Source organism: Triticum aestivum, chromosome 3B (genome assembly GCF_018294505.1).
Source record: "Triticum aestivum cultivar Chinese Spring chromosome 3B, IWGSC CS RefSeq v2.1, whole genome shotgun sequence".
Taxonomy (NCBI): domain Eukaryota; kingdom Viridiplantae; phylum Streptophyta; class Magnoliopsida; order Poales; family Poaceae; genus Triticum; species Triticum aestivum.
Genome location: NC_057801.1, coordinates 699,993,509 through 700,020,795, shown reverse-complemented (window position 1 = coordinate 700,020,795; position 27,287 = coordinate 699,993,509). Strand labels below are relative to the sequence as shown.

Below are 27,287 nucleotides of genomic sequence, written 5' to 3'. Positions count from 1 at the left end.
GTCAAAAATTTGGACTTGTTTGTAAGAAAACGAAAACTTTAGGGTGTCAACCGCAAAATTCTAAGGACTTGGCTATGAGAATGTGTTCTTTTTGAGGATGAAATAAGAAAAGGATTCCGGCTGCACGAATATTTAACACTGGCTGAGAAAGAAGAAGAAGAAGAAGAAGAAGAAGATTGTATGTATGTTTTCTTGATTTTGGACGTTCGTAGTACGTGCGGAGTGCACGTAGTATACACGCGCGCACGCACGCACGCAAGTCCCGATGCAGCAGGGTACGTTGAACCACGTCACGGGCTCCATTTGTGTCTCTGCAGCAGTACGGCGAGGCGAGGCTAATTTCTGTCAGTTGCACAGATGGACACACAAGTTTTTTTTTTGCGGGGTAGATGGACACACAAGTTGCACATACATATGGTCCAACGCTCGAAGAGTACAAAAGATACACGTTTATTACAACTACACAAGCACGGTGAAACTGGTGCTTCTGAAATTGAAGTGACTGCAAAATGTTTAGTTTCCGAAGAAACTGAAGCTTCTGCAACTGGACAAGCGCGAGTCGAGCAGCATGCTGATCCCGAGCACCTGTTTCTCCAGGTCGAACACCAGCAGGTTGTTCTCCAGCTGCTTCCCGCCAACCACCACCGCCGGTTCGCCCTCCACCGGCATGCCGCCGGGCACCATCGGCAGGATCGCCAGGCACGTCGCCCCGTCCACCTTCACCATGTAGTTGTCGTTGAACAGCGTCCAGTTCCCCGTGGCGCCGTCGCCCAGTTCCAGGTTGATGCGCGGCACGTCGCGGCTCACCGGCCGCTTCAGCATCCAGAACCCGCCCTTGTAGCACGAGCCCTGCTCCGGTGCTCCCCCTAACCTAATTTCGAAGGGGTATTTTTGTCCCCGTGAGTTTTTTTTCTGGCCCGCCGTAGCCCAGATCCAAGCTCTGTCTAGCCCTGCCAAGCCTTGTATAGCCCAGACCGTATACGTACAGTATCCTGGTCCGAAAAAACACACACGATCCCACGACCATGTAGGACCTGCCGGATCCAATCATTCGCGCAGCTCCATCAATCTCGCGAGCATTCACGCAGCTCCATACTTCACGCGGTAGATCTCCAGCGGCGCGCGGCTATCTCGTCGCCGGCGATCTCGTCGGACAGCGGGTGCGGCAACGTCGTGAATCTCCAGCGCTCACAGATCTCCAGCGCTCACAGGTACCGCATCCCGCATCCCCCCGCACCCCTCTAGTCTCGCTAGCGGCAACATCGAACGAACTGCCGCCGTCAGAGATAGTGGTCAAAATAGTGGGGCGGGTAACCTACCTACCCGCCGGCGCATGCGATCGTGGATCTTGTTCCGGTAGTGCTGCAGCTCGTGATCTGGGTTTCTTCAGTGTAGGGTTCACGTAGCGTTGGTTGCCGTTGGCTGTGTCCACCAGGACCATCATTATTTGATGTGGCGGCTAACCTAGGTATCCGACGGCAGAGGTAATCACAGATCTAGCTAGGGTTTGTAGTGCTGCTCCTCGCGATTGAAAGTGATCACGACGGGTGCCGTGGCTATCTTCCTGACTTGGTTTGGCAGATCTGAACGGCCTCGGTTGGGGTTGTTTACATAACATCCGTGATCGTGTGCTATGTGTTGATATTTCATCATTGATAATGCTTTCATCATTTGTTGTAGGAAATGGCGGACGAGGAGTTAACTGATATGATGGTAGACATGGAGTTTGGAGAACTGATGAAAGACTGGATAGAAGATTGGTCAGATGATAAATATTCAGATCTTGGAGATCAGTCAGAGAATGGGAAGGAATGGGGAGATTTTAATGTGAGTGGCATTATCATGTTGTAATTTTTTGGTGCCATCCGACAACATTATATTTTTGTGTTGAAAATTTGTAGATGGATGAGCATGATGATGGTTAGGACAACAATTCGGAGCTCTCAAATGAAGATTACATTAGTCAAGTACGTAAGTGAAAAAATTTATTGGCATGCAAATTGAATTCATTCTGGAATATTATATGATAAGTAATTATGTATTTGTGTTGTATTTGCGTACGACTATTACGGTGAATCCGACGCGGAGACATGCCTTAACGATGAATCATCAGATGCACCTGATTCTGGGGATTCGCAGTCATCGGTCATCATGAGTGAGGTATTTGTGTAATCAATGTTCTATGAAAGTAATGTTAAACCATACAAAATAGTTTTCATGGCTATGTTTTGATTGTTTAGGTGACAGAAGATGGTGGGGTAATAAATGTCCAAGATACTGTCAGTGCAGATGATAAGAGGGATATGTTCATGCAGATAATGGACATGACTTTTATGACTCACGATGTTGCGTATGATTTCTACAACAGCTATGCTAGAGTTAATGGTTTCAGCATTAGAAAGAATAAGGCCAGGTATACAAAAACCGATGCACATCTTATGCGTTATAGGAAGTTTGTTTGTTCCAGACAAGGGAAACATGACAACAAGTTACTAACCGAGGAAGGGCATAGCCGTAGGCTCAGAGCCGAGACACGCTGCTTTTGCGAAGCACACCTGACCGTCAAGCTTGACCAAAAACGTGGGGTTTGGTATGTTTCAAGTTTTGAGGACAAGCATAGCCATATGTTGGCAGGACCGGACGAGGTACCTTTTCTTTGGTCCCACAGAAAAATCAAAGAGTTCCAGAAGCATGAGATAATGTCCATGGGAGCTGCAGGGATTAGAATTCACGACATGATGGATTCCCTCATCAGCAAACATGTATGGTATGGCGGTGTTGGTTTTACCAGGCGTGAAATATACAACCTTTGTGCCAGGGAGAAGAGGAAGCTGCTTTCAAAAGGTGATGCTGCCACAGCCATAGGCATCATGGCCAATAGAAAACAGAGGGATCCTAGCTTCTTTTTCGAGTACATGCTAGATAAGGAAGAGCACTTGAATAGGATGTTCTGGTGTGACTCCCAGTCTTGTCATGACTATAAGGACTTCGGCGACGTGCTTGTATTTGACAGCACGTACAAGATGAACCGCTATGGTATGCCATTCATACCTTTTGTTGGTCTTAACAATCACTGGAAGACCACTGTTTTTGGTTGTGCCATAGTTTCGGACGAGACCGAACAGACATACGTGTGGCTGCTGCAGACTTTTTTGAGGTCCATGTGTCAAAAGATGCCAAAGAGTGTAATCACAGACGCCGACGCTGCAATGATCAAGGCAATTCGCGAAGTCTTGCCAGACATGTGGCACCGTATATGTACGTGGCATATAGAAAAAATATGAAGATTCACCTCAGTCCCAAGTCCTCGAAGGAGTTCCGAACTCTTCTGTACTACAGCACGTCCACGGCCATGTTTGAGGAGAGATGGCGCGCGTTTACCAAAAGATGGCAGTCGGAAAAGACAATAACATGGTTGAGATGGATGTATAAGAAGAGGAGACTGTGGGCCGCGGCTTATCTGACAGAGGGGTTTTGGCTTGGCATGAAAAGCAACCAACAGAGTGAAAGCCTAAACTCATGCCTTCACCTCCACCTAGATGGTGAAATAACCCTGGTGGATATGATGAGAACGTCGTTGTACGTATCCGTGAAAACAAGGTGCGAGATGACTGCACGGCCTCACGGAGTTTACCGGTGCCAGTTACTAGCTCGAGGGAACTTGAGATAGTTGCTTCTCATGTCTTCACTCCAGCAAACTTCTATATGTTGCAAGATGATCTTAGAAAAATTGATGGCATGGAGATTGTAGAAATTAAGCTGGGAGACGGATCACAGGAGTACATCGTGGCCTGGAAGAATAACCGGAATAGCCGTTTTTGGGTGGAGTATACACCGGTAAATTCCACAGAACCTATACGGTGCAGCTGCAGAAGAATGATTCAAAAGGGTCTACCTTGCAAACACATATTCCACGTACTGAAGTACTTGAACATATCTGAAATACCATAGTGTTTAGTTCTTGTTCGGTTGACAAAACAAGCAAGGTTGGGACTGTCCGCGAGGTGCACAAGCGATATGTTGGGATATGGTTGGACTGGGGCAGAGGAAAGAATGAAATATAGCCAGGTCAGTGTGTTAGCGTCAGAAGCTATGCATGCGGCATGCAAACACCCAGCTTTGTGGGATCAGTTACAGGATAGTTTGTAGGCTGTGATAGCTAAGAGTCATGAGTATGATCTGCTACAGGGAAATTTGAGCAAGAATACAAATGACTTCAGTAAGTGTGCAGTTGAATATGTAGACGATGAAGAAGACAACATGGTCGCAGTTAAAGATCCTATGAAAGTGTCAAGCAAAGGTTCAACAAAGGTAGATGAGAACCGCCCTGTCTCGAAAAACGGTAGACCACTCTCTTTTGATGAGTTGAAAACCCGGTGCGGCGCTTGCAAATTGCTAGGACACACTAAACGTAGCAAGAAATGCAAACTAAATCAGAAGTAAGTGTTTGTATGCATTGTGGATTATTGAAAAATTTATCATTCATTAACTTATCTTGTCTTCTATGATGTGCAGAACAGTGGAGAAGGAAGAAGAGTAGAACACTTGCTTCAATATTTTACGGATGAATCGAGTGAACAGGACAGTATATCATTTTCACATTATGACATCAAATTTAGTTCGACGTTTAACATCATGTTTGGATCCTATATATCTTCTATACCTAAATAGCTAGCCCCCACTACTAGATTTGTCTACACATGCGTGCTTCCATATCACCTCAATTATTTACAGCCTTCCGATCAAAATTGTGTGGCATCAAGGAATCTTGCATGTGCTCATAAGTTACTTTTTGCATTAATGTAAATTATGCCACCTCATTGGTCATGCATGTCTTTTTTTCCTAACGCATGCATGCATTTTTTGCATTAACCTATCAACTCAAACAACGCCACTTCATCAATCATGTCTTCTTTTTGTGGGGATTTTTTTTCTCTTTTATACATCATTTTGCCACACACACTTCTTTTATGTTTTATCATTTTAAATATGTAAAACTCTTACATTTGTTTTCATTGGTTTTAAGCACTAATTTATGCATTGGTTTTAACACGGTTCCCGCAGCAACGCGCGGGGCATCATTTAGTTGTAGCAACTCGATCGGCACTTTGTTTAGTGGGAGTGTCAAATTTTTACATCTCTAAATAAACAACAAAATCCGACCTAAATAAATTAGTTATACATGGTAGACAGAATTGTACATTTCCCCTCCCCACGTCCTAACAACCATTAAATAAGAAACTTACCACTCCCCACCACACATTCACCCACCTACCTCGCACGCCGGTCCGAACTCCCCTTATCCCCACCTACAGTAGATCGAGAAAACCCTCGCCGGCGACCGCTGCAACCGCCTCCGTGGAGAAAAGCCTCGGCTGGCAGAGAGCGATGATGGAGCTCGCCGGCGATGACGAGGGGTGGCGCGCCCAGTTGGCGGAGGTGTGCGGCTGGTTCCCCAGCACGGAGATGTTGGTCAACCTCACGCGTGGCCTCGTCAAAGTCCTCACCGACGCCGATAAGAAACGCGCCTTCCCCTACGGCTGCGGTGTCCCGCCGGCTCTCCTCCTGGCCTGGGCAATGCGAGAGGCCACACTGAGCGACTCCCCTGTTCAGCGCGCAAGGTGGTGGATGTACCGCTCCACCATCATGATGCTGCGGCCAGATCCAGCACGCGTCGCGTCGAGGGCGAAGCGCATCGACGTTGAGCTCACTCTCCCTGCGCCCGTGAGCCCGGACTACCAGGTCCGCCACGTGCTGAAGCCAGTCCTGCCGTTGGGCTCTAACATCGTGAAGGACGACGTGGACGAGGTACTGCTCATCCCTGATGACCATGAGGAGGGCGAGGAGGACGCCGTGCAGATGGTAGCGCCGATCGCCGTCGAGGGTGGCAAGACAATGCCCATCGACGCCGAGCTCCTTCCCCTCCACCCTGACATAGTGAAGGTGGAAGAAGAGGAGGTGGCTCAGGATCAAGTGGCTTAGGATCCGGTGGCGCAGCTGTCGAACAGGACGGCGGTCAAGAAGAAGGCTTCTCCGTGTGTGGTGCGTCGCTCACGCCGCCTCAAATTTCTGAAGAAGTGAAGATGGGCACAATTGCTGAATGAGGAGGAAGCTGCTGGTTATCTTAAGTTAGGTATGTTGTTATATGTTTCAGCATATAAGTTAGCATTATTTTGGGCTTGTTGTTGGTTAGGTGTGCTTTTCTCTAGGTAATTATATAAGTTATGCAATCGGTACGGTTTGGTCAGGTTCTTTGTGGCTAAAGAACTGAATATCTACTGCTTACCCTAAGTGTGAAGTTCAGTTAAATTTCAGAATATTGAATATGTACTGTTGTTTTTCTTCAGTGTTGAATCAAAGGTGTAGGTGCTGCTAGACGTTGCTCCTATGTTGCAACAAGACAATGAAGTGGGCTGCTGCACAAATCAGTAGTGTTGCTATGTGATGTGCCCATGTGCATCACTCACCAAATATAGAACATGACAAAAGTGTAGTGTCTGCCAAATGTAGAACATGCCAAAAGTGCATTGTTTACCAATCATGATGGCCCCATGTTATTTCTGCTGCAATGTCTATTACACTTTGCCCATAAACTGAATAGCAAATAATTCATCAGGATTTCATCATGTCAATAACTTTATGAACAATCTACTTGGTAACTATGACAGGAATCATAGTGGCAAGCAGGCCAAGATATAGAAGACCTCCAAATCCTAAAATCATATCCCTATAGAGCAATATTTCCTTGTGCATCTTAACCATTGCCCTCTTTTCTTTCTCATTCCTTTTAATTTCAGCTTCATATTATGTAATCTTAGTCTCCAGTTTCTTGTTCTTCATGGCAAGATACTTAATGACTGACTTTGCTTTGCTATCCCACTCCCCATCAAACCATTCAACATACTCAGAAGTGACATCATCCCAAATAAATCATGAGCAATTCAAGTCAATTTATAATTGAACTTGTCACTGCAAGCGTTAAACACTGAACTTTTTTGCAGCTTGACCGCAGTAGCAGTACTAGTTTGAAGATCATGCTTAGTACACTAACCTCAAACACACAACCCACTAATGCGCTGTCAAAATTGTCTGCATTTATGCACAACGGCCACCCGGAGTTTCCTGATGACCAAATAGATGGAGCTTGTAAGGGCCATGGGTCATGATTTGTGGGCGACAATGTTGGGATGCAAAGAACAACAGTAAAGAACTTACCTTTTTGCCACCAAAGTGTAGCACTGAAGAAACCCTAGCCGTCGGTTCTCCCGGCCCTCCGCCGCCCACGAAACCCCCCTCCCCTGTTCCACTCGATCCGCCGCCGCTGCCTCCTGTTCCACCGAATCCGCCTCACCTGCTTCCAGGACCCAGGGTTCGACCTAACTCGATACTAGCTAGTTGAAAATATGTGGTAAACCTAAGCCCATGAAAGCAAAAAGACGGAGGAATTAGCTTCCTATGAAGGCGCGAGGTAAGGAGGACAACTTACTTGATCGGTCGACGAAGATGAAAGAAGTCGGTGATGCGTTGTCGACGTAGTTCGTCGAGGGAGGCCAGCATGTGCGGACGACCTTGATCTTCTCGGGGTTTTTGTGGCGTGTGGGATGTGGCGGACGGAGCTATCGACGACTCGCCGGCAGGAGGAGATCTAGACAATGACATGTGCGAGCAGGTGGAGATTATATACGAGGTCGTCTCCTAGGTCGTCGTAACTTCCCTGTGGACAATCTCGCGATCTATATTTTCCTCCGTTGAATCGAGGCTGAACGTGCTCCTCAATCATAGGGATTAGGAACATATGGATTAGCACGATCCGGAATTGTGTAACAGAACGGCATCTACTCCCGTGATCGACGTGCATGTGATCGACGTGCATGGAAAGCACAGCGTGGTGGGCCCCCACAATATGGATCCGACAGTTATTTGCGGTCTGGGCCGGCCCACCTACCTCTACATTGTTTTTTTCTCAAAATAAATATCATTGGTTCTTCCCTCAATAAAAAATATTTGTGACACCTATTAGTTATTGTATACTTGTATATGTTCAACAATATTAATAGTATCTCTATCATTTCTGCAATATTATATATTCAAATGTATTGTTCCTCTTTCCCTTTTAATTTGGTTTTCCTGTTATTTTATGTTTTCTCCTTCTTATTCCTAATTGTTTTTTCATGTTTCATAATTCCATATCACTTCTTCTCATAGTTTTCAAATTCATTTCAAATATGTATGATTAAATGTTGTCCTATTTATGACTTGCTAATTGGTGGGACCGGCAACGAAAACCACTTTCAGACCTGCCCTCCGGCAGATCCGAATGGTCCTGCTTGTACATGGTGCATGTGGAGGCATGCATGAGATGACCCCAACTTTCGGGACCATGTGAGGGTAGTGTTGTAGGGTTTTTTCGCCGGAAAAACCCTAGAAAATGCATCGAGTGTCGGAAATGAATGATACTTGTCATGCATGCATGCCATGATCATCATTGGGTATGCATAAAGTTTGGGATCATTCGGTGGGACCGGGAAGGTAAACCTACTTCTAGTTCATGGTGCGTGTGGAGGCATGCATGCGATTGTCCCAACTATATTTGATTTAATAATATTTCAAGTATGAAACAGAAAAGAAAATTTATAATTAGGAAAGACAACCATGAAAAGTGAAATAAAAGACAAAATTATATCATACATTATTTAAATTTATAACCGTCAGAACAAAGAAAAGAGGAGAATATACAAAACAGAAGAAAAATTTGAATGAATAAGTGCAATAAAAGACAACATATTATCTTACATTTAAAAAAACAACTCAAATATAAAAAAGATAAGATCTATTAGAATGAATAAGTGAAATAAAAGACAACATATTATCTTACATTTTGAAAATATTTCAAATATAAAGAAGAGAACAAATATTAGAATGAAGAAGTGAAATAAAATAGAACATTTTATCTTACAAACTAAAAATATTTTAAATATAACAAAGATAAGAAATATTAGAATTGGGCCCAAGGCAGCCCTGGGCCAGATCAGTGCGCCGCGGGTAAGGCTGCCCTGGGCCAGCCCTCCCAAATTGGGCCCAAGGCAAAGCCGCGCAGGGCGAAGCGCAGCGCACAGCCGTGGGGTGGTGGGAGTTTAGTCCCACCTCACCAAGCGAGAGAGCGCCGCACCGGTTTATATACTCGACTGCGACTCCCCTCCCAAGCTCCTATCATATGCAGACATTACATTGGCTAACTCTAGTCACCTCTGCCCCGTGGGGCCTACTAGCAGCACAGATATTCTGCACAACGGGCCTGCATCCTGTCCCATGAACTGCTGGGTTCCTAGTCGTATGCAGGGCGTGGTGTATGAATTATCCTGCTCTGGTAGGTGGGCACTTTTTTCGCATATTGCTAGGTGTTTTGATATTCAAATCACAAACTAAATTATACACATGCTCACTTGCATTCAATACACATTTTCTTTTTGCATATATGCCAAGTTAATGTTTTGACCTTCAAATCACATAATAAATTTTACACATGCTCACTTACATGTAATACACATGGCTATTAATGGGATTTCAACAAAATGAGGCCGTGGTGTATGAATTCTCCTCCCAGATGCATGCCATGGTCATGGTAGGGTGTGCATAAAGTTTGGGATCATTTGGTGCGACCGGCAAGGAAAACCTCTTTCAAACTTGCCCTCCGGCAAACCCGAATGGTCCGGCTTGTACATGGTTCATGTGGAGGCATGCATGAGATGACCCCAACCTTTTGGGAGCACATGGTCATGGCCAATGTGGTCCCCCAGGCAAGGTGTGCACGAATTCGGACACAATACGCACGTTGCGTCACATCAGGGCACTGTTATAGGGTCGATGCAAAACGCCTACAAAATGCATCGAGTGTCGGAAATGAACGATAGTTGCCATGCATGCTTGCTATGCTCATCACAGGGTGTGCATAAAGTTTGGTATCCATTGGTGAGACCGAGAAGAAAAACCTGCTTCTAGTACATGCTGCAAGTGGAGGCACACATGCGATTGTCCCAACTAGATTTGATTTAATAATATTTCAAGTATGAAACAGAAAAGAAAATTTATAATTACGAAAGACAACCATGAAAAGTGAAATAAAAGACAACATTATAGCATACATTATTTCAATTTATAATTGTCAGAACAAAGAAAAGAGGAGAATATAGAAAACAGAAGAAAAATTTGAATGAATAAGTGCAAGAAAAGACAACATATTATCTTACATTTTGAAAATATTTCAAATATAAAGAAGAGAACAAATATTAGAATGAAGAAGTGAAATAAAACAGTACATTTTATCTTACAAACTAAAAATATTTCAAATATAATAAAGATAAGAAATATTAGAATGAAGAATTGAAATAAAACACACCATTTTAGTTTATATTTCGTAAATATTATTAATATAAAAAAGAGAACGAAAAAATGAAATAAAACAGAACAAAATTTGGCATACTTTTATTTTATCTTAGTAAACACTGTTAGAAATAATATAGAAAAAAGAGATTTGATTTTAAATATTAGAAATATAAACAAGAAAATAAAGTTTGGAGTTAAGAAGTGATAAACAAAGTAATTTATAAAACAAATCAGCGCAACACGGGTAAGGCTGCCCTTGGCCAGCCCGCCCGAATTGGGCCCAAGGCAGAGCCGCGCAGGGCACAACGCAGCACACAGCAAGAGAGCGCACAGCCGTGGGGTGGTGGGAGTTTAGTCCCACCTCGCCAAGCGAGAGAGCGCTCCACCGGTTTATATACCCGGCTGCGACTCCCCTCCCAAGCTTCTATCATATGCAGGCAGTACATTGCCTAACTCCCGTCCCCTCTGCCCCGTGGGGCCTACTAGCAGCACAGATATTCAGCACCAAGGGCATGCATCCTGGCCCATGAACGGTTGGGTTCCTAGTCGTATGCAGGCCGTGGTGTATGAATTCTCCTGCTCTGGTAGGTGGGCACTTTTTTTTGGCATATTGCCATGTGTTTTTGGCATATTCTCCTGTTCTTCAAATCACACACTAAATTTTACACATGCTCACTTGCATTCAATGCACATTTTTTTTTGCATATCTGCCAAGTTAATGTTTCTACCTTCAAAACACCTAGTAAATTTTACACATGCTCATTTGCACACATGGCTATTAATGGGATTTCAACAAAAATGAGGTCGTGGTGTACGAATTCTCCTTCCACATGCATGCCATGGTCATGGTAGGGTGTGCATAAAGTTTGGGATCATTTGGTGGGACCGGCAAGGAAAACCTCTTTCAGACTTGCCCTCCGGCAGACCCGAATGGTCCGGCTTGTACATGGTGCATGTGGCGGCAGCATGCATAAGATGACCCCCCCCCAACTTTTTGCGCACATGATCTCTTGCACAAATTAAGATAGGTTTCCAAGGTTTTATATTTTTTTTGAATTTTTGTGAATTTATAATGACCTATAGATTAACTGGTCAAAACCTCGGTCTATACCTCAAGGGGGCATTGTAAAATATTATTTTTCCAAATTTTCTTTCATAGCCATGTTTGGCACATGTGGGTCACCATCTACAAGAAAATTTGGGTGATTTGGAGGTGGTGGGAAAAATCACCTTTGTTCAAAAAACTGACTGAAGTTAGACCAAATGGCCCCTCCGGAATGCGGTGATTTTTTCGACCACCTCCAAATCAACTCAACTTTTGCACACATGACCTCCTGCACAAACAAAGCTAGGTTTCCAAGGTTTTATATTTTTTAAAATTTATAATGACCTATAGACTGACTGGTCAAAACATCGATCTATACCTCAAGGGGGCATTGTAAAATATTATTTTTCCAAATTTTCTTTCATAGACATGTTTGGCACATGTGGGTCACCATGTACAAGAAAACTTGGGTGATTTGGAGGTGGTGAAAAAAAATCACCTTTGTTCAAAAACTAGCTTAAGTTAGATCAAATGGCCCCTCCGGAATGCGGTGATTTTTTCGACCACCTCCAAATCAACTCAACTTTTGCACACATGATCTCTTGCACAAACTAAGCTAGGTTTCCAAGGTTTTGTATTTTTTTTGAAATTTTTTTAATTTATAATGACCTATAGACTGACTGGTCAAAACATCGGTCTATACCTCAAGGGGGCATTGTAAAATATTATTTTTCCAAATTTTCATTCATAGCCATGTTTGGCACATGTGGGTCACCATGTACAAGAAAATTTGTGTGATTTGGAGGTGGTGGAAAAAATCACCTTTGTTCAAAAAACTGGCTTAATTGACCAAATGGCCCCTTCGGAATGCGGTGATTTTTTCGACCACCTCCAAATCAACTAAACTTTTGCACACATGATCTCTTGCACAAACTAAGCTAGGTTTCCAAGGATTTATATTTTTTGAATTTTCTTTGAATTTATAATGACCTATAGACTGACTGGTCCAAACATCGGTCTATACCTCAAGGGTGCATTGTAAAATTTCTTTTTTCCAAATTTTCTTTCATAGCCATGTTTGGCACATGTGGGTCACCATGTAAAAGAAAATTTGTGTGGTTAGGAGTTGGTGCAAAAAAATCACCATGTAAGCTAGACCAAATGGTCCCTCCAGAAGGCGCTGATTTTATCGACCACCTCCAAAATTTCCACTTTTTAAAATATATTATTAATGGAACATTCAATCTTGCTAATTGATGAACATTGACAAAAAAAGATTTTCAAAAATTTCTAATTCTTATAATATATTTCAAATAGAATATTCAATCATGCTCACTTATCAACATTATCAAAAAAATCAACATTTTCTAATTTTAAAAATATATTTGAAATGGAATATTCAATCACGCTAACTTATGAACATTGACAATAAAGGATTTCCAACATTTTTCAATTTTCTATAATATATTTGAAATGGAATATTCAATCATGCTAACTTAAGAACATTGACAAAAAATGATTTTCAACATTTTCTAAATTCAATAATATATTTGTAATGGAAGATTCGATCATGCTAACTTATGAAAACCTCAAGTCAATGTTTTTACTATCTATCCTATGTAGATAAGGTTTATTATTTGCACACACCATTACCAAGCACATGCCCACTGTATGCAGCATGTCTCATCAGTCAAGCAACATTGAAGCACCTACTGTGATCATTGCAGCATCAGAATATAAACACTACAACAAAGTAGACAGTTGACATACTTCAGAGACATACTAGATTAATTAAGTCTCTGTCATACTTAAGAGTCTGCCATACTACTTAATAGTCTGTCATACTACTTAACAGTTCACAAACACTTCCACCTTCCAGATTCACAGTTCACAACCATACTAGCGCAAAAGTTAAACATCATCAACTATATTGATGATTAGTACCACTACCAACTTCACAGAGGGTGACTAGATGGGACCCATAGCCTTCAGGAGGGCTGCATGCTCTGCCCTAATCTTCATGTCGCTCCCACTCTTGGTTAAACCGCGTGCATGCGACATAAGGTGCTCATACAGCCCATCCTTGGGAATTGGCTTAGTGGTGCAGTATGGGCACCTGAACTTGCCCCACTTGTAGTACACCGCCTTCCCCTTCTCCTTGATCTTATTGGCTTCATGCTCAATGAAGGACTTGTGGTTCCACTTTTCCACCTCATCTCCAGAGTTGTACTGCACATACAAATGATTTGCATAAATACATACTTTCCATTTAGAGTAATGTAATTAACAAACATCAGAGAATTGCCATTTGCTGGAATGTAATGAACAAAAAACATAATGGCCCATTTACAGCTACTTAATGCACAATCAACATAATAGTTCCATTTAGAAGAATTTAATGGATAAACAACAGAATAGTTCATTCATATGCATTCATATATGGTTTCATGAAAAAACATCACAGATATCCTATTTACAGCTAAGTAATGCACAAACATCACAACTTTCAGAGAAATTAATTAAAAGTATAACAAAACTTTCCATTTTAGAATAATTCAATGGACAAACAACACAATATTTCCATTTATGTGCATCCAGATATGGTTTCATGATCAAAGACTACAAATATGCCATTTACAGCTAATTAATGACCAAATAGCACAACTTTATGATATCAATGAATAAACTACATAACATTCCTATTTTGAGGCATTCATATAGGGCATCATCAACAAACAACATCGAACATAGATTAATAAACAGACAAATAACAGCTTGGGGTTACCTCCTCGTCGTCGTCAGAATCAAACGGGTCGTCGAACCCAGCGATGTCCAGCTTCCTCTTGTTCCCAGCAGGTTTCTCATTCTGCAATATATATAAGTAATTAATTCAACTATACTACTAACTACATAACATAGTATGCAAAGGTCAAGCAATCTGCAATGTGCTTCTAATAACCTAAAATGATACTTTAACATAAAATTAAACTATATCCAAAGGTCAAGCATTCTACAATGATAGCTTGGTCAAACTAAAATTTTAGATCATGCTCACTATGGTCCTTCAAACTATAATGCCAGCCTGGGCACCAACAATAATCTTTTGAGTGCTCAAGTCTGCCAATGGAGGTAGTACATTCTTTGATATACCCTGCAACTATATCGGTGACCCATTGTGATTGACAACAAGTAATTGCTAGGTGTGAAACTATTTCATGTGAAATATATGCATGGAGTTATGCATAATAAATTTAATATGACTCGGTCATCTCGCATAGTTGCATGTCTACCAAACCTACTTATGGTTTACTTTATAACTACAACAATCCTACAGATCAAAAATAAACCTAGCAACAATTTTAGTTTATGGATAATGAAGTGAAACTCCTAACTATTTTAAAATTGCGCAGTAGTTAAACATACTGTGTTCATTTCAACAATTAATTGATACACTTCTGTCACATAAAGTAGGATTTAAACCTCATTTCTACAATATGAACTTCAATAGATACACTAGGTGGCTGCTCAGCCCCTATCGTGCCCACTAAGGGAATATGCATAACAGCATATACAGCACAGAACAGAATCTGAGCACATGCGGCAATCCAGATTCTAATATAAATAACCTAACTCTCATTATGATGTCTCTAGCATTCAAGCACGAATCAACCAGAAAAAACCCTAACTCTGAAATGGGGTTCGCCATTCAATCAAAAAAACCTAACAAGCAGAAGGGGGTGCCGCAATCAATCACAAATCTACTATAAAAAACCCCATCTACTGAATCTTCTGCTTATCTACTACAAGTATGAAAGGAGGGGAATGAGGCAATCCAGATTCTAATGGAAATAACCTAACTCTCATTATGATGTCTCTAGCATTCAAGCACGAATCAACTAGAACAAACCCTAACTCTGAAATGGGGTTCGCCATTCAATCAAAAAACCCTAACAAGTAGAAGGGGGTGCCGCAATCAATCACAAATCAACTATAAAAAAACCCATCTACTCAATCTTCTGCTTATCTACTACAAGTATGGAAGGAGGGGAACGAGAAGCATTGCCACATCCACCACCTGCTTGTCGCTGGCCTCCGCACCCACATCCAGTGCGTTGCCACACGCCGTCACCACCAGGTCTGCCACGACGGAGTCCAATCCCACCACCCCCTGCGCCACCAGATCCGCCGCCGCAGGGACCGATCCAGCGACTGCGGGTGTAGCATCTCCCGCACCGCCGACGGTGGCCACTTCCTGGACGGCATCTGCCGCGGTCTCCGCGCTCTCGACCACATCTCCGTGCGCAGCGGCGGCAGCGCCACGACCTTGCTCCATCGAAGCCTGAGAGAACCCGCCGGAGAGAGGTAGGTGGTGGGGTTGAGCAAGTAGGTGTGGTGATGGGGCGATGGAGAAGAGGGGGAGACAAGGAGGGAGTGAGCCGATTTGGGGGGAAATGGTGGGCGGATGTGGCCGGTGGTTCCCCTCCCCTCTTATAGGATGGGACATTTTTGGAATTTTTCGTGCGTGGCGTGGCCCGCGGCTAGCCCACGACCGCAGCACGTGACAACAGGCACGTGACAAGGGAAACCGAAACGCCCACGTATAATACTTGTATACCCTCAGCATACAAAAGTAATCGGGCTGGTGCGGGCTCGTACCGGGCTCTACGCGCGCTCTACGCGGACATTGAAAGTCGATCATGCTCCTCTTCACGAATCGTTTTTGACAGATCTCAGCCGTCCTTGTGTTTCACGCGCCGAGCGTTCAGTCCAGGGGGTAGCACCGGAGCAGAAATGTAGCTCGAACGGCTTCGGCGCCGGCACCACCCGCTTCATCGTGCTCGTCGGATTCTTCCCCCTGCACGCCATTTCCGGCGCCGGCGAGCTTAGTTTAGCTATTTTAATTAGCATACTTGCCTGTGATAGCGCCGTGGTTCATGATGAAAGGATGGGTACCTGGTAATGGCAAGGTCGAATGCCTTGGCGAACGCGCGGAACACGTCGGGACGCATGATCATGTACGACATGGCGGTGCTCAGCACGACGCCGTCGCGGCCCGTGGCAGCGTCGAGGTCGAGCGCGCCGCGAATCAGGGTCGCTGGAGCGTCGGCCTCACGCCACGACACAGAGATGCCCTTGACAGGGATGTAGTAGCCGGCAGCGTTCGCCGGGTTCGTGAGGAGCGGGGTGAGTACGGGTCCGGAGGCACATCGCCGTAGCCCAAGGTCGCGAAGTCGGGGAGGCACGGGACGAACTTAGCTCCGAAACCGCGTTGTGCGGCGAACTGCGATGGCAGCGAGCGAGGGCGCCGAGATAACCCCGCAATGCCGGTGGCGCCCGCGGGGAGCGACCTCAGCAGGCTGCCCGGCGCGCACGCGCCGACGACGGCGAACGACTCTTCCGGGAGGAGCTCCATCCTGCCGTCGGTGGTGTTGGCTGACATCGCGAAGCTCGTGAGGCCGCCGGTGGAGTGGAGCACTCGCGGGTCACCTGGTTGTAGGCGCAGGCGCATCCCAGAGAAGCGCCCTTCACTCCTCAACAACAGACCCAGCTTCGATGTAGCCATGTCGGTCATTGACCTCCACCATGCCGCCATCTCCGACGATCGCCAGCGCCACATGATCGTCGTCAAGATCATCAAGACCTGCAAGGAGTTCAGCATCTTCCAGGCACGTCGGTTGATTCACACTTAGGTATGGAAGTTATGTTGCTTGAGCTGAGCTAGCTGACTGGTTGATCTTTCTATAGGTGGTGAACCACGGCGTGGCAGAGGACGTGGTGCAGGGGTTCTGCGAGGCGGCGGCGGGGTTCTTCGAGATGTCGGCAGAGGAGAACTTACCAAAACGGACCGCTATTGGCTCGACTACCTCAAAATCACCTGCCACCCCGTCACCGACGAGCACGTCCGGCAGTGGCCGGACAAGCCGGGAAGCATGGAGCTCCCTCGCCGAGTACTCCGCCGCGATGCACGAGCTTGCACAGACGCCGCTCCGGCTCATTGCAGAGGGGCTCGGCCCCAACGGTGGATTCTTCGCCGGCGCGCATTGCAGCCCAAAACTGGAGTGGTGCTCATTCATTCAAGGAGGGTCACCATTAACACCACCTGTGCGCATTGCAGCCAAAAATCAAGCCCATGCATGCATGCACCGTCGTGTCGGAGGTCAAAGCCTGACATCAGATACAGCAGGGGGAGATGACGGGGTCGTCACGTCTCTCTGGTGACTCGCTGGGAGTGTATGCTTTGCGGCGATGGTCGGCCACGTTCGCTGTCAGTTTCCGGGCGCCGACGACCCTCAGGCCGTGTCGAGGGGAGGTGGTGCTCGGCTCACATTTGGACTCGGTGGATCTCGTGGATGAGCGGGGGTGCACGGTTGATACGTCCATTTTGCATCATGCTTTTATATCAATATTTATTGCATTATGGGCTGTTATTACACATTATATCTCAATACTTATGGCTATTCTCTCTTATTTTACAAGGTTTACCATGAAGAGGGGAATGCCGGCAGCTGGAATTCTGGCTGGAAAAGGAGCAAACATTGGAAACCTATTCTGCACAGCTCCAAAAGTCCTGAAACTCCACGAAACAACTTTTTGGAATTAATAAGAATTTCTGAGTGAAAGAAATAGGCCAGGGGGACCACACCCTGTCCAGGAGATAGCCCCCCCCCCCTATAGGGTGCACCCCCTATCTCCTGGGCCCCCTAGTGGGCCTCCGGCATCCATCTTCTGCTATATCATCACTTTTACCCTGGAAAAAATTGTGGGCAAGCTTATGGGACGAAACTCCGCCGCCACGAGGTGGAACCTTGGCGGAATCAATCTAGGGCTCTGGTGGAGCTGTTCTGCCGAGGACACTTCCCTCCGGGAGGGGGAAATCATCACCAACATCATCACCAACGATCCTCTCATCGGGAGGGGGTCAATCTCCATCAACATCTTCACCAGCACCATCTCCTCTCAAAACCCTAGTTCATCTCTTGTATCCAATCTTGTATCAAAACCACAAATTGGTACATGTGGGTTGCTAGTAGTGTTGATTACTCCTTGTAGTTGATGCTAATTGGTTTACTTGGTGGAAGATCATATGTTCAGATCCTTTATGCATATTATTACTCCTCTGATTATGAACATGAATGTGCTTTGTGAGTAGTTACATTTGTTCCTGAGGACATGGGTGAAGTCTTGCTATTAGTAGTCATGTGAATTTGGTATTCGTTCGATATTTTTATGAGATGTATGTTGTCTTTTCCTCTAGTGGTGTTATGTGAACGTCGACTACATGACACTTCACCATTATTTGGGCCTAGAGTAAGGCATGGGGAAGTAATAAGTAGAAGATGGGTTGCCAGAGTGACAGAAGCTTAAACCCTAGTTTACGCGTTGCTTCGTTAGGGGCTGATATGGATCCATATGTTTAATGTTGTGGTTATGTTTACCTTAATACTTCTTTTGTAGTTGCCGATGCTTGCAATAGGGGTTAATCATAAGTGGGATGCTTGTCCAAGTTAGGGCAGTACCCAAGTACCGGTCCACCCACATATCAAATTATCAAAGTATCGAACACGAATCTTATGAACGTGATGAAAACTAGCTTGACGATAATTCCCAATGTGTCCTCGGGACCTCCTTTATTATTATCAAAAAATTTCCAGGCTTATCCTTTGCTACATAAAGGATTGGGCCACCTTGCTGCACTTTATTTACTTTATTTACTTGTTGCTCGTTACTATTTATCTTATCACAAAACTATCTATTACCTACAGTTTCAGTGCTTGCAGAGAAAATCTTACTGAAAACCGCTTATCATTTCCTGCTGCTCCTCATTGGGTTCGACACTCTTACTTATCGAAAGGACTATGATAGATCCCCTACACTTGTGGGTCATCAAGACTCTTTTCTGGCGTTGTTTCCGGGGAGTGTTGCACTTTTGGTGAGTGGAACTTGGTAAGGAAACATTCATATAGTGTGCTGAAATTTTCTGTTAGTTGTCACTATGGAAACTAATCCTTTGAGGGGCTTGTTTGGGGTATCTTCAACCCAACCAGAAGAGCAAAGAGATGCTCCTCAACCTACTGAACTTTATGAAAATATTCACTTTGAGATTCCTTCGGGTATGATAGAAAAACTGCTAGGTAATCCATTTGCAGGAGATGGAACATTGCATCCCGATTTACACCTTATCTTTTTGGATGAAGTATGTGGATTATTTAAGCTTGCAGGTATTCCCGATGATGTTTTCAAAAGGAAGGTCTTCCCTTTATCTTTGAAGGGAGATGCATTGACATGGTATAGGCTATGTGATGATACGAGATCTTGGAATTATAAGCGATTGAAGTTGGAATTTCACCAGAAGTTCTATCCTATGCATCTTGTTCATCGTGATCGTAATTACATATATAATTTCTGGCCTCGCGAAGGAGAAAGCATCGCTCAGACTTGGGGTGTTGGGGAACGTAGTAATTTCAAAAAAATTCCTACGCACACGCAAGATCATGGTGATGGCATAGCAACGAGAGGGGAGAGTGTTGTACACGTACCCTCGTAGACCGTAAGCGGAAGCGTTATGACAACGCGGTTGATGTAGTCGTACGTCTTCACGATCCAACCGATCCAAGTACCGAACGTACGGAACCTCCGAGTTCAGCACACGTTCAGCTCGATGACGATCTCCGGGCTCCGATCCAGCAAAGCTTCGGAGATGAGTTCCGTCAGCACGACGGCGTGGTGACAATGATGATGCTCTACCTGCGCAGGGCTTTGCCTAAACTCCGCGACGATATGACCGAGGTGGAATATGGTGGAGGGGGGCACCGCACACGGCTAAGGAACGATCCGTATATCAACTTGTGTTGTTGTGCCTAGAGGTGCCCCCCTGCCCCCGTATATAAAGGAGCAAGGGGGGAGGGGGCGGCCGGCCTAGGAGGGGCGCGCCAAGGGGAGTCCTACTCCCACCGGGAGTAGGACTCCCTCCTTCCTTGTTGGAGTAGGAGTAAGGGGGGAAAGAGGGGGAGAGGAGGAAGGAAAGGGGGGCCGCACCCCTTGTCCAATTCGGACTAGAGGGGGGCTGTGCGCCTCCTTCCTTTAGGCCTCTCTCCTCTATTCCCGTATGGCCCAATAAGGCCCATATACTCCCCGGCGAATTCCTGTAACTCTCCGGTACTCCGAAAAATACCCGAATCACTCGGAACCTTTCCGAACTCCAAATATAGTCGTCCAATATATCGATCTTTACGTCTCGACCATTTCGAGACTCCTCGTCATGTCCCCGATCTCATCCGGGACTCCGATCCTTTGGTACATCAAAACTCATAAGCTCATAATAAAACTGTCATCGAAACCTTAAGCGTGCGGACCCTACGGGTTCGAGAACTATGTAGACATGACCTAGAACTATTCTCGGTCAATAACCAATAGCGGAACCTGGATGTCCATATTGGTTCCTACATATTCTACGAAGATCTTTATTGTTGGGGAACGTAGCAGAAATTCAAAATTTTCCTACGTGCCACCAAGATCTATCTATGGAGAAACCAGCAACGAGGGGAAGGAGAGTGCATCTACATACCCTTGTAGATCGCTAAGCGGAAGCGTTCAAAAGAACGGGGTTGAAGGAGTCATACTCGTCGTGATCCAAATCACCGGAGATCCTAGTGCCGAACGGACGGCACCTCCGCGTTCAACACACATACAGCCCGGTGACGTCTCCCACGCCTTCATCCAGCAAGGAGAGAGGGAGAGGTTGAGGAAGACTCTGTCCAGCAGCAGCACAATGGCGTGGTGGTGATGGAGGAGCGTGGTAGTCTAGCAGGGCTTCGCCAAGCACCACGAGATATGAGGAGAAAGAGAGGTAGGGCTGCGCCAACAGGAGAAGAAACTCATATGTTGGGCTGCTCCAATGCCTCCACTATATATAGGGGAAGAGGGGGCTGCGCCCCCACCTAGGTTTCCACCCCTAGGGGGCGGCGGCCAGCCCTAGATGGGACTTGGAGGGGGCGGCCAAGAGGGAGAGAGAGGGGGCGCGCCCTAGGGTGGGCCTATAGGCCCATCTGCCCCTAGGGTTTCCCCTCTCCCCTCCAAGCTGCGCCTTGGGCAAGGGTGGGAGGTACACCAGCCCACTCTGGGGCTGGTCCCTTTCCACTCTAGGCCTATGCAAGCCTCCGGGGCCAGTGGCCCCACTTGGTGGACCCCCGGGACCCTCCCGGTGGTCCCGGTACGTTACCGATAAAACCCGAAACCTTTCCGGTGACCAAAACAGGACTTCCCATATATAAATCTTTACCTCCGGACCATTTCGGAACTCCTCGTGACGTCCGAGATCTCATCTGGGACTCCGAACAACATTCGGTAACCACATACAAACTTCCTTTATAACCCTAGCGTCATCGAACCTTAAGTGTGTAGACCCTACGGGTTCGGGAACCATGCAGACATGACCGAGACGTTCTCCGGTCAATAACCAACAGCGGGATTTGGATACCCATGTTGGCTCCCACATGTTCCACGATGATCTCATCGGATGAACCACGATGTCAAGGACTCAATCGATCCCGTATACAATTCCCTTTGTCTAGCGGTATTGTACTTGCCCGAGATTCGATCGTCGGTATGCCGATACCTTGTTCAATCTCGTTACCGGCAAGTCTCTTTACTCGTTCCGTAACACATCATCCCGTGATCAACCCCTTGGTCACATTGTGCACATTATGATGATGTCCTACCGAGTGGGCCCAGAGATACCTCTCCGTTAACCGGAGTGACAAATCCCAGTCTCGATTCGTGCCAACCCAACAGACACTTTCGGAGATACCTGTAGTGCACCTTTATAGCCACCCAGTTACGTTGTGACGTTTGGTACACCCAAAGCATTCCTACGGTATCCGGGAGTTGCACAATCTCATGGTCTAAGGAAATGATACTTGACATTAGAAAAGCTTTAGCATACGAACTACGATCTTTGTGCTAGGCTTAGGATTGGGTCTTGTCCATCACATCATTCTCCTAATGATGTGATCCCGTTATCAACGACATCTAATGTCCATGGTTAGGAAACCGTAACCATCTATTGATCAACGAGCTAGTCAACTAGAGGCTTACTAGGGACATGGTGTTGTCTATGTATCCACACATGTATCTGAGTTTCCTATCAATACAATTATAGCATGGATAATAAACGATTATCATGAACAAGGAAATATAATAATAACTAATTTATTATTGCCTCTAGGGCATATTTCCAACAGTCTCCCACTTGCACTAGAGTCAATAATCTAGTTCACATCGCCATGTGATTAACACTCACATGTCACATCGCCATGTGACCAACATCCAAAGAGTTTACTAGTGTCATTAAACTAGTTCACATCATCATGTGATTTAGACTCAATGAGTTCTGGGTTTGATCATGTTTTGCTTGAGAGAGGTTTTAGTCAACGGGTCTGCAATATTCAGATCCGTATGTACTTCGCAAATCTCTATGTCATATTGTAAATGCTGCTTCCACGCTCCACTTGAAGCTATTCCAAATGGTTGCTCCACTATACGTATCCGGTTTGCTACTCAGAGTCATTCGGATAGGTGTTAAAGCTTGCATCGTCGTAACCCTTTACGCCGAACTCTTTATCACCTCCATAATTGAGAAATAAATCCTTATTACTCCAAGGACAATTTTGACCGCTATCTGGTGATCCACTCCTTGATCACCTTTGTACCCTCTTGCCAGACATGTGGCAAGGCACACATCAGGTGCGGTACATAGCATAGCATACTGTAGAGCCTACGTCTAAAGCATAGGGGACGACCTTCGTCCTTTCTCTCTTTTCTGCCGTGGTCGAGCTTTAAGTCTTAACTTCATACCTTACATCTCAGGTAAGAACTCCTTCTTTGACTGATCCATCTTGAACACCTTCAAGATCATGTCAAGGTATATGCTCATTTGAAAGTATTATTAAGCATTTTGATCTATCCTCATAGATTTTGATGCTCAATGTTCAAGTAGCTTGATCCAGGTTTTCAATTGAAAAACACTTTCAAATAACCCTATATGCTTTCCAGAAAATTCTACATCATTTCTGATCAACAATATGTCAACAACATATACTCATCAGAAATTCCATAGTGCTCCCACTCACTTCTTTGGAAATACAAGTTTCTCATGAACTTTGTATAAACCCAAAATCTTTGATCATCTTATCAAAGCGCACATTCCAACTCCGAGATGCTTACTCCAGTCCTTAGAAGGATCGCTGGAGCCAGCATACCTTTTAGCATCCTTAGGATCGACAAAACTTTTCTGATTGTATCACATACAACCTTTCCTTACGAAAACTGGTAAGGAAACTCGTCTTGACATCCATCTGCCAGATTTCATAAATGCAGCTAATGCTAACATGATTCTGACGGACTTAAGCATCGCTACGGATGAGAAAATCTCATCGTAGTCAACTCCTTGAACTTGTGAAAAACTCTTCGCCACAAGTCGAGCTTCATAGACGGTGACATTACCGTCCACGTCCGTCTTCTTCTTAAAGATCCATTTATTTCAATGGCTTGCCGATCATCGGGCAAGTCCACCAAAGTCCATGCTTTGTTATGATACATGGATCCTATCTCGGATTTCATGGCTTCTAACCATTTGTCGGAATTTGGGCCCACCATTGCTTCTCCATAGCTCGTAGGTTCATTGTTGTCTAGCAACATGACCTTCAAGACAGGATTACTGTGCCACTCTGAAGTGGTACGCATCCTTGTCACCCTACGAGGTACGGTAGTGACTTGATCCAAACTTCATGATCACTATCATAAGCTTCTACTTCAATTGGTGTAGGTTCCACAGGAACAACTTCCTATGCCCTGCTACACACTAGTTGAAGTGACGGTTCAATAACCTCATCAAGTCTCCACCATCCTCCCACTCAATTCTCGAGACAAACCTTTCCTCGAGAAAGGACCCGATTCAAGAAACAATCCCTATTGCTTTCGGATCTGAATTAGGAGGTATACCCAACTGTTTTGGGTGTCCTATGAAGATGCATTTTATCCGCTTTGGGTTCGAGCTTATCAACCTGAAACTTTTTCACATAAGCGTCGCAGCCCCAAACTTTTAAGAAACGACAACTTAGGTTTCTCCAAACGGTGTCGTCTCAACGGAATTACGTGGTACCCTATTAAAGTGAGTGCGGTTGTCTCTAATGCCTAACCCATGAACGATAGTGGTAATTCGATAAGAGACATCAAGGTACGCACCATATCCAATAGGGTGCTACTATGATGTTCGGACACACCATCACACTATGGTGTTCCAGGCGGTATTAATTGTGAAACAATTTCCACAATGTCTTAATTGTGTGCCAAAACTCGTAACTCAGATATTCATCTCTATGATCATATCATAGACATTCTATCCTCTTGTCACGAAGATCTTAAACTTCACTCTGAAATTACTTGAACCATTCAATAATTCAGACTTGTGTTTCATCAAGTAAATATACTCAACATCTACTCGAATCATCTGTGAAGTAAGAACATAACGATATTCACTGCATGCCTCAGCACTCATTGGACTGCACACATCAAAATGTGTTACTTCCAACAAGTTGCTATCTAGTTCCATCTTACTGAAACCGAGGCTTTTCAGTCATCTTGTCCATGTGGTATGATTTGCATATCTCAAGTGATTCAAAATCAAGTGAGTCTAAACGATCCATCTGCATGGAGTTTCTTCATGCGTATGCACCAATAGACATGGTTCGCATGTCTCAAACTTTTCAAAAATGAGTGAGTCCAAAGATCCATCAACATGGAGCTTCTTCATGCGTTTTATACCAATATGACTTACATGGCAGTGCCACAAGTAAGTGGTACTATCATTACTATCTTATAATTTTGGCATGAAAATGTGTATCACTACGATCGAGATTCAATAAACCATTCCTTTAGGTGCAAGACCATTGAAGGTATTATTCAAATAAATAGAGTAACCATTATTCTCCTTAAATGAATAACCGTATTGCGATAGACATAATCCAATCATGTCTATGCTCAACGCAAACACCAAATGACAATTATTCAGGTTTAATACTAATCTTGATGGTAGAGGGAGCGTGCGATGTTTGATCACATCAAACTTGGAAACACTTCCAACACATATCGTCAGCTCACCTTTAGCTAGTCTCCGTTTATTCCGTAGCTCTTTTATTTCGAGTTACTAACACTTAGCAACCGAACCGGTATCTTAATACCCTGGTGCTACTAGGAGTACTAGTAAAGTACACATTAACATAATGTATATCCAATATACTTCTATCGACCTTGCCAGCCTTCTCATCTACCAAGTATCTAGGGTAATTCTGCTCCAGTGGCTGTTCCCCTTATTACAGAAGCACTTAGTCTCGGGTTTGGGTTCAACCTTGGGTTTCTTCACTAGAGCAGCAGCTGATTTGCCGTTTCATGAAGTATCCCTTCTTGCCCTTGCCCCTTCTTGAAACTAGTGGTTTCACCAACCATCAACAATTGATGCTCCTTCTTGATTTCTACTTTCGCGATGTCAAACAACGCGAATACCTCAAGGATCATCATCTCTATCCTTGATATGTTATAGTTCATCACGAAGCTCTAGCAGCTTGGTGGCAATGACTTTGGAGAAACATCACTATCTCATCTGGAAGATCAACTCCCACTCGATTCAAGTGATTGTTGCACTCAGACAATCTGAGCACAAGCTCAACGATTGAGCTTTTCTCCCTTAGTTTGCAGGCTAAGAAAATCGTCGGAGGTCTTATACCTCTTGACGTGGGCACGAGCCTGAAATCCCAATTTCAGCCCTCGAAACATCTCATATGTTCTGCTACATTTTGAAAACGTCTTTGGTGCCTCAACTCTAAACCGTTTAACTGAACTATCACGTAGTTATCAAAACGTGTATGTCCGATGTTCGCAACATCCACAAACGACGTTTGGGGTTCAGCACACTGAGCGGTGCATTAAGGACATAAGCTTTCTACTGTCCGCATAAACGCTACTGTCAACTTTCAACTATATTTTCTCTAGGAACATATCTAAACAGTGGAACTAAAGCGCGAGCTTATGACATAATTTGCAAAGGGTCTTTTGACTATGTTCAGGATAATTAAGTTCATCTTATGAACTCCCACTCAGATAGACATCCCTCTAGTCATCTAAGTGATTACATGATCCGAGTCAACTAGGCCGTGTCCGATCATCACGTGAGACGGACTAGTCATCATCGGTGAACATCTTCATGTTGATCGTATCTACTATACGACTCATGCTCGACCTTTCGGTCTCTTGTGTTCCGAGGCCATGTCTGTACATGCTAGGCTCGTCAAGTCAACCTAAGTGTTTCGCGTGTGTAAATCTGTCTTACACCCGTTGTATGTGAACGTAAGAATCCATCACACCCGATCATCACGTGGTGCTTAGAAACGACGAACTTTCGCAACGGTGCACAGTTAGGGGGAACACTTTCTTGAAATTTTAATGAGGGATCATCTTATTTACTACCGTCGTTCTAAGCAAATAAGATGCATAAACATGATAAACATCACATGCAATCAAATAGTGACATGATATGGCCAATATCATTTTGCTCCTTTTGATCTCCATCTTCGGGGCTCCATGATCATCATCGTCACCGGCATGACACCATGATCTCCATCATGATCTCCATCATCGTGTCTTCATGAAGTTGTCTCGCCAACTATTACTTCTACTACTATGGCTACCGGTTAGCAATAAAGTAAAGTAATTACATGGCGTTGTTCAATGACACGCAGGTCATACAATAAATAAAGACAACTCCTATGGCTCCTGCCGGTTGTCATACTCATCGACATGCAAGTCG

At 44.6% G+C, this 27,287-nt stretch overlaps 2 pseudogenes; one reads left to right on the top strand and one right to left on the bottom strand.

The window, feature by feature from the left end:
- Window positions 1-513: 513 nt before the first annotated feature.
- LOC123066118 (chitinase CLP-like) lies at window positions 514-16,841 on the bottom strand (annotated as a pseudogene).
- Window positions 16,842-16,923: 82 nt separating this feature from the next.
- The window catches only part of LOC123067724 (mugineic-acid 3-dioxygenase-like), a 31,854-nt pseudogene continuing 21,490 nt past the window's right edge, over window positions 16,924-27,287 (top strand).